This window comes from Netta rufina, assembly GCF_964035555.1.
Source record: "Netta rufina genome assembly, chromosome: 15".
In the NCBI taxonomy this organism is placed as follows: Eukaryota; Metazoa; Chordata; class Aves; order Anseriformes; family Anatidae; genus Netta; species Netta rufina.
The window spans coordinates 17,145,660-17,154,763 of record NC_140138.1 but is presented as its reverse complement, the minus strand read 5'-3'; positions in this window follow the sequence as shown (position 1 = coordinate 17,154,763).

Genomic DNA, 9,104 nt, shown 5'->3' with positions numbered 1-9,104 from the left:
TCTGCCTGGCTCTGCATGCCACATAGTCACCCACAGTGGGACACTGCCACTGCCACTGCCACCACCACACACCAGAGCCCGGGGCTGCCAGCACAGAGCGCTGGGGACCCCGGCATCTCCCCCAGCACCTCCCCAGCCCCTGCCACTGGCACTGCCCTCGCCTGCCCCACACTCGTGAGAAGGGCTCGTCCTGGTGCATGGGTGCACAGCGCTGCCTGCCCTGCTGGTGGGTGTAGCCGTGGGCAGGATTGGGCTTTGCACAGCCACAGGGGCCTGGGGCTGCTCTGCCGGGGGGGCTGAGCCTGAGCCCCACAACCCAGCCCCTTTCCCAATTGGAAAATAACCCAAATGAAATCACAGCCCTACACACCCAGCGCCTGTGGGAGTCTCTCACCACCTTTTGGTGAGTTATTAAAAGCATTAAAAGCTCTTGCTCAGCAGCAAACCTGTTCGGTGACAGACTGCGGGTTAAGCAGCTCATGTTATGCCCAAGCAGCAAACACACAGCTGTGTGTGCCTCCCACCAGCACATCCTCAGCTGGGAAACCTGGTTTCCAAAGCAACTTTTTTTTTTATTATTATTATTTTTTCCCTTGAATTCATTTCATTAAGATTAGAGGGTAAATCTTTTCCGTAAGCTAAGTATTTCATTTCCATTAAACTGAGATTAGCTGCCTGATTTCCTGAGCGCGCTGCCCCAGCCCTGGCGCTAACCTCTCGCAGTGGGATCAGGGCAGGCTGTGCATGGCAGGGACAGGGACAGCAGCACCGGGTCTGGCCGTGCCCTCAGCCTCTCACCTGGGAGCACTGGGTCAGGGACACCCCGGGAGAAAACCGGCTGTGCCCCCTGCAGAGGGGCTCAGGTCTGCAGGGAAATTTAGATACTTATTCAAACACCTTCTGTGGGGAAAAAATAAGCCATATAACCGCCCAGCTGACAGTGCCCAGTGCCTCCAGCTCTGCTGGGCTCTCCACAGCCAGGCTACCTTGGCTGGGGTCTGACCAGGGGGTGCCGAGGGGCTCCTGGTGCCGGGGGCTGGGGGGAGCCCATGGCAGAGCCCTGGGGAGCTGGGAGCACTGTGGGCCACGGCACCCGCCTGCTCCCCCCACCCTCCCTTCCACGGGACCTCGGCAAGCGCGGTGAGACCCCAGCACGGGGCCGTTGTTATGGTAACTGTAATATCTTGCAATTCCACTGATTAAAGCAGGAATTGGAAAGCCAGACCCGGAGCGGGGCCAGATGGAGACCTGATTCCCTAATGGCCATCGTCTCAGCCTGGCTGTAATCCCCACCACGTGCCCGCGCACCGGCACCAGCCCTGTCCCCATCCCGCGCCACTTGGCCACAACAATAGCAGCACAACAGTTGCAGCGGCTGCACACCCACCCACGGCTGCTCTGCAGGGAAAAAAGGGGTGCTGGGGACCCCGAGCTGAGCTCTGCCAGCACGCACAGCCTGAGACCCTGCAGGCAGCGCTCGCCCCAAGGCAGCCCCGGCCCCACGCGGAGCCTCAGCCACCGGCAGCTCTCTAATTGCAGAGCCTGGTTGATTTTCTGGCCCGGCTCCTGGATAATCACCAGCCATTCTGCACCTAATTTGAAATGACATCGAGAAAAATGAGCCACGTCCCGCGTGGCGGGGGCAGCTGGTGACTCGGTGGGCACTGCTCCCTGCAGGGATGGGGATGGCCGGGCGGCCGGGGGTGCCCCCATCCCGCGGGCAGTGAGTGCTGCTGCGCCGGGCTGCTTGTCACCAACAGGCAGACCCCAGGGGTTAACCACCAGTGCGGCAGGACGGGGGCTCCGGGCAGCCCGTACCTGATGCTGTCGATGAGCTGCTGGTGGGATTCCTGCGTGAGGACCATGCAGAGGGCAGAGGCCAGGCACTCCACCTTGCGCTCCGCCGCGTACTGCTTCAGCACGGTGAACACCTTCTCCTTGAGCTCCGGCTGGTCCCCCAGGATGTCGTCCACCTGCAGCACAGGAGCAGGAGCAAAGGGGAAGGGGCGCTGAGCAGCAAGGTTAAGCGTGGTACAGAGGCACACACAGCACAGAAATGGGTCTGTCTAGGGGCAGCACCCTGCTGGCCAGGTGGATCAGCCTGGGGCACCCGCGGTGTGCCCGGAGAGGTGCCCATGCCTCTGGTCCCACCGTGGTGTTGCCCATAACACTTGGAGGCTGTGGGGATGTGGGCAGAGAGGATTCAGGCGTGAGCATCGGCCATGGAAAGGGCCTTGGCAGCTCCCAGGTGGGGAGGAGCAGCGGGAGGAGAGGACCTCATTACAGTCCCCTGCGCTGGTTGTGTCCCGCTGCAGAGCAAGCCAAGGGGTGATGCCTTGTGAGCCCAGCACTCCCGTGGGGAGAGGCACTTGGTGAGGGAGGGGAAGGGTCATTTATTCCAGGCACTTATTCCATTTGGGAGCTCCCCAGGGGGCCCTGACACCCCCCCCAGGCACCGGGTGCCGCTGGCTGTGTGACAGCCGCCGCGGAGCAGCCGGCATTTCAAGGTTACCGAATCTGGGGCGGTAGCGGCAGCTGCCTCCCCACGGATGGCTTTGCACGCTTTTCTCTTTGGATCCAGCACAGAGATGACAAAGAACGTGGTGTTTTGGAGAGCTCGGTCCCAGGCCACCTCCACTGAGCTCCCCCTGGGCTGGGGCTGAGGGGCTCGCTGCGGCAGGAGCCGGGGCAGCGCTGCCCCAGCTCGTGTCAGCAGCACACTCAGCTGGTCCCTGAGCATGCAGGAAACAAAGGGAAACGACCCGAACTGAGAGCACGAGCACCTTTATCACCTCTGGTGATGGCCCCAAGCAATGCTTGGTGTGGGCAGCCCAACTCTGGCCCTTTTATGAGCACCACCCGTCCTGCCCCGGGCACTAACAGAACAGGAACCCTGCTGGATGTAGGAGGGTGATGAAAACCTCCATTCCCCAGGCTTGTGAGCGACCTGCAAGCAGTGCATGCATGAATTGTGAGCCCTGGCACCCTCTGACCCCCATCCATGCCAGGAGGATGGTGTCACTTGGGTACTGCCCTGTGCTGCCTCCAGTGCCAGCACCAGAGGCACCTACCAGAGCAGAGCCTGCAGGGCAATGATGGGGAGGCCCCCCCCCCCAAATTCTATTATTTTCTGCAGCACATAAAAATGAAGCTGCTTGAAACATCTGAGCCACCGAGTCCCTCCGGAACGCTGCCTGCCATCCCGGCTGTGCTCCAGCAGCACGCGTGGCTCCGCGCCTGCTTCTGCCCTGCCTGTGGGGACACCGTGGCCCTGCGGTGGCCGTGCCCGGCAGGACTGGGAGGCAGGGCACTGCTGAGGGGTGTGCGCAGCACGGCCGGCCTGGTCCCCACCACGCCGCTGGGGGCTGCTGCAGCTGGCAGGGAAAAGGTGCCCGCAGCACCACCAGTTCACTGGCTTCAAAAGTGCTCCCCTGTGATCAGCCAAGAAACGTTTACGTGGATTAATGTGGCCTCGCTAGAGGGAGGCAGCGTGGAACAGCCTCTCCCCCACTCATTAATCTCCTGTAATCAGCGGGTATCTGTTTCACACGCGGTGCTCTACCTTAGGATCCAAACCTCAACGCCTGTTTGTGAATCTTTAATTTAAAAGCTGGCAGAGGGGATTCGGCTGATCCCCACGAATCTCTTTATGAATGCCTTGTTCCTCTATTAGCTCGGGATCAAAAAATACAAGCTTGGTTATTTTCATAACAGTATTTTAAAAGGCTACTTTGAAATGGAAATTAGAAAGACTAAAAGACAACCACGATCAAATTAATAATTAGCAAGAGGCGATGTGTTTGGTAAACTGCCCTCCAGGCAGCCTTCAGGAGCACGATGAGGGTGTAATCGGGATGACAGTTTTACCTTTGCAAGGAGATGAGAGCTAGCGAGTCTGCAGGACAGCCGGAGAGCTGCAGGACAGCCGGAGAGCTGCAGGAAGGGCCCTGCCCCTGGGTTCCCACTCGACTCCCACAGCGCCCAGCGAGCGAGCACGTGGAAGATCTCACAGCTCTGTGCAGCACCCTTTATTCCTCCAGCAATCACTGCCACACGGGGAATTTGGCCCCTTCTCTTCGCACCGAAGCCCCAAGAGCTTCAATGGCACAGCGGCAACACAAACCCCAGAGCACAACCCCCCAGCACCCAGACTCATCCAGCCCCAAGCCCCCATGGCCACGGCACAGCGGGGTGCCCGGCGCCCCCACATCCCCAGCCTTACCTTTTTGCTGAACTCCCGTGCTTTCTGCTTCCTCTCCTGGCGCACGGCATCGGCGCTGTGCCCCAGGTCCTGCTGGGGCCGCAGCAGCCCCAGGCGCAGCGCGCGCCCGCCGCAGGAGGCCACCAAAGCAGCGGCGGCCGCGGGGCACCTCACGGGCACGCCGTCCACCTCCAGCACCACGTCCCCGGGCGCGATGCCACAGGAGGCAGCGGGCGAGCCGGGGGCCACGCTGGCCACCCGCGGGGGGCTGCCGCCCGCCAGCTGGAAGCCGAAGCGGCCACGGGGTCCCGGGGGGAGGTCGGCGCGCTGCAGGCGGGACAGCACCCCGATGCTGGGGGGCACGGCCGTGCAGCGCCGGGCCAGTGCCAGCAGCGCCGGGCGGCCCAGCGAGGCGACGGGCTGCCCCTCCAGCTCCAGCACCTCGTCCCCTGGTCGCAGGCCCGCCGCCGCCGCGCTGCTGCCTTCCTCCACCCAAAGGACGTAGCAGGGCCCGCGGCCGCCGATGGAGAACCCGAACGCCTCCGGCCAGCCCTCGTTGGTCGCCGGCATGGCTGCAACTGCAAGAGAAAGGGGAGACGGGGCTGTGGGGTGTCTCTGTTCCCAGTGCCTGCTCCTGTAGATGCCGCATTGGGCCGTGCCTCCATGCCTCAGGGGAGGAAATGCCCCAGAGGGATGCTTCTCATTATATTTCCCCCAAAAACAGCTTTCATCCTTCCAAGGCCAAAACATCCCATGTATAGCATTAACCTGATAACAGCACCCTGAAATACAAAGATGAGGATTTTCCAAAGCACTCATTTGTTGTTAATTTGTGGGTTAGGACCTGCTCTGGGTGCAGTGGGAGAAGCGTGCTCAAAGGGACAATGGCACAGCTAAATGTCCCAAACTCCTGCAGTCTCTGCCAGGGCAGGACCAGCCCAGCTGATGGCCGTGGGGCACTCGCAGCAGAGGAAAGCAGCGCTCCTGGGTGCCCTTTGATGCTGCTGGAGTGTGAGGGCATTCGTTGTCTGCTGACACTTGCTAAATTAATTTGCATGCAGTTTCACTTCATTTCGTCTTAGCTGCCTGAAGATGCTTTATATTCCCACCTTTATTCCACCTGTGTTACTTAGCACACATTAAGCATTTACAGAAATGAAACCCAGACTGTTTTATCGGGGCAAGTTATCTTAGGGGGACTATGAGGGCTCATAATCACTCAGAAACATTCCTCAGCAATGCATCCTTAGTTTCGCACTCTTCAGATCAGGACTCAAAGCAACGCAGCCCAGCTGCTCCCGACAGGCAGCAGCCCCTGCCACAGACCAGCCCCACGGCACGGCACGAAGCCAGCCCCTGGTGCCAGCCCCTGGTGCCAGTCCCAGTCCTCACCCAGTGCCACTGCTCCCTGCCCACCCAGCCCAGGGTCCCCGCTCAGGCCAGCACAGTGAAGGCGTCTCCGCTGCCGTGTCACTGCAGGGCTCCGGTTGCAGTGACCAAAACCCATTGACCCTCTCCTCTGAGACCTGGGAAATCTTCTCCCCACTGACCAAAATTCAGCGGTGCTGAAAATGCGGCCCTATACCCTACTGGAGGCCAGAGAGATGAATGAAACGCTTCTCGTGTCCTGTTTCAGCAGAGGCCACAGGGACAGCTGGAGAGCAGGATGGGGATGGGCTGGGAACACGGCACGACCTCGGAAATCTGTGTCAACAACCCCAGCCTGCCCCGTGGTCACCACCAGCTGCTCGAGACTGCGTTACGAAGGGCACTAGAAGTACTGACCTCACCAGGGAGTATGGAAAAGGACCGAGCACTATGCTGCAGCTACCGCTGTCCCTGCCCTCTGTCAGGATGCTGACAGCAACACCAGGTTCCAGCCAACAACCATCACCACCCTCCCACCTCGGCGTCCCACTGCCACGGCACTCACAGAAATCCACAGCAGCGAGCCCGGTGGGTGTTTGTGGGGTGCAGCTCTGTCCCGTTAAGGGGTCTGGGAGTTCTGGGGTCTCCTCCATGGCCCGCAGCAGCGCGTCCTGCCTTCCCGCAGCTCCTGCCTCCTCGCTGCCACCCCAGGGGACAGCCCGCAGGCTGCCAGCACGGGGGGGACGGCCGGGGAGCCCCCAGGCAGGGCTGCTGCACCAGGCGGCCAAAGCCACATCCCCTGCTGCTCACTCCAGCCCTGAGCCCTGCCAGGTGCTCAGGGTTGAGGCCAGGCACACCGAGAGGGCTGCCTTGCCTCTGGTTCCCCCGGTCCTTACTGAGTTTATTCCCATTGCAGAGACCCGCGGACAGACTTCTTGCCGTGCTGGCCCTGGGTGTGCCCAGTGCTGACCTGAGCCTGCAGATTGAGGGGGGATTAGGGCCTGAAGGGAGGTAAAACAGATTACACGGAGGGAAATCCATTACCCACAGGGGCAAATCCCAAGACGGGCTCTGCAAAGCAGCAGGGACACAGCGCCCTGAGACCCGGCAGACCCCACCACCAGAGATTTGGGTGGAAAACCAGAACCTTTGGTGGTGCACGTCTGCCCAGCAGCACACGACATGCTGCAAGGATTTGGGGTCTAGGCTAATGTCGGGGTGGCTGCTCGGGACAGCTCCCTCCCCAGCAGGGCCACCAGCTCCTCGCAGCAGGGAGCATTTTGCAGCCCAGCCCTGTGCTCCCACCAGCTCCCCCCTTAAGCTGCTATTTCTGATTTTCTCTTTTGCTTCCTCAGCACTTAGGGATCCCGGGGCTTAGCACACTAAGAGGTTTTAGGGTATTACACGTCCTGCTGTGGCACCAGCAGGGCTGGGGATCTGCAGAGGGACGGCACATCCCATTACTGACCACACAACAACCCTGCCTTCCCCTCGGTGAGCAGCACCGGGCCGGAGGGGAGCAGCCTCCCAGAAACCTGGGCTGTAGGGCACAGGATGGGCAAAACCTTAACAAAGGGAGCTGCAAGGACGTGCTCTGTGGTGGAGGATCTCAGCCTCGCCAGCGTGCTGTGCTCTGCACTGCCCCTGGCCATGGAGCTGTGCGGGTGCTGGGGGGTGCTGCCTGCCCCAGTGGGTGCTACAAAACACCAGGGATCTTTGCTGCTAACTGCCCCAACAGACAAAACTGCAGACACAGCTATGATCAAAGTGTTTTTTTTTTTTTTCTTGTTTTTTTTTTTCAGCAAGTGAAGTCATTGCTTCCTTTCCCACCACTTCTAAGTGACTTGAGTTCTTTAAACAATGACTAAGTGTTGCTCCTTGCAAGAAATTAGTTCTGGGACTCCAAGCTAAATCTGTGGGTAACGAGAAGATGGTTTTCTTGAAGACCAGACTTTGATCATATGAGGCTTTTGGCTGATTTTCACAGCGCTTTGACTGAATGACCCTCACCTCTTTCAGACTCAGCCTGCTGCTAGAGCCTTTGCTGCTGTTTTGTCCTGGGGCACAGCTCGGGTGGCCACGGAGCCACACACAGCACCAGCCCCGAGCACGGCCAGTCCCGGCTGTGCACAGACGTGGCACAGACCCCGTGTGTTGCCCACACAAACACAGCCTCGCACCGAACTTGCAGTGTTGCAGCGAATGTCCCCAGGCTATAGCTGTGCCCAGAGCAGAAATTTTGCTGTAACCAGTAGTAGGGAAAAAAAAAATAGGTTTTCCACTGTGCCCTCCTGCAGGAGCAGTGCCCCGGGCTGCACACCAGCACTGGTGATCCTTGCGCTGTGCTCTGGGGCAGCTGTGCCCCTGTGCAAATGGAGGCTGCATGTCCTCTCAGTCTCAAGCTTGATGTGTTGTTGGCTGAGAACTTAGCAGGGAAAGTAAGATCCCCTCCTGAAACGCCACCTCATCTGCAGCCTCTCCTGCCCCAGTGAGTTATTTTCATGTCCCCAGCACCCTGCAGGGCTTACCTGTGCTGCCCGTGGTGCGGCTGCCCGGGACGCAGAGGACGGGCTGGCAGAGTCATCCCAGCCACAAGGCAGCTTCTGGATCAGTTACCTGCGGCAGCAGCCACCCGAGTTTCTATGGCAAACTGCCCCGGCACAGTAACCCAATAGGCCACTCGTGAGCGGCACCGCGCAGCCTGAGCGGGGCCAGGGGACGGAGCCAGCTCAGGGGCAGCGGGCAGGGACCGGCCGGGGACTGCTGGCACCCCCCGACCCCGGGGCACAGCGGGCACAGCTCTGGGTGCTGGGGGTTGGACGGGGGGGATCCTCCAAGGTGCCTTCCAGCCCCTAAGGGCCTGTGACTCTGCGTCACTCTGTGTTGCTCCATGTCACTCTGTGCTGCTCTGTGTCACCCCATGTCACCGTGTCACCCCATGTCACTCCGTGCTGCTCTGTGTCACTCTGTGTTGCTCGGTGTCACCCCATGTCACTGTGTCACCCCATGTCACCCCGTGCTGCTCTGTGTCACTCTGTGTTGTTCTGTGTCACCCCATGTCACTGGGTGTCACCCCATGTCACCCTGTGCTGCTCTGTGTCACTCCATGCTGCTCTGTGTCACCCCATGTCACTCAGTGTCACCCCATGTCACTCTGTGTTGCTCTGTGTCACCCCATGTCACTCAGTGTCACCCCATGTCACTCTGTGTTGCTCTGTGTCACCCTATGTCACTCAGTGTCACCCCATGTCACCGTGTCACCCCATGTCCCCACATACTACCCCAACCCCCCCCTCCTTTCCCTTTCAGCACCCCGCTTCCAGGCGGTGCCCCTCGGGCCGCAGCACTCGGTGTTCCCTCAAGCTCCGGGCGGGCATCGCTTCAAATCCTCCCCCCTTCAGCGAGCAGCCCCGGGGCCTCCCCGCACCCCCTGCAGGCCGCCCCCGGCCCCTCCGCAGCACGGCCCCGGGAGGGGGCGCTCCGAGCGGCGGCCCCGGCCCCGCAGCGCCCTCCGGGGCCCGGCCGAGCCCTCTTC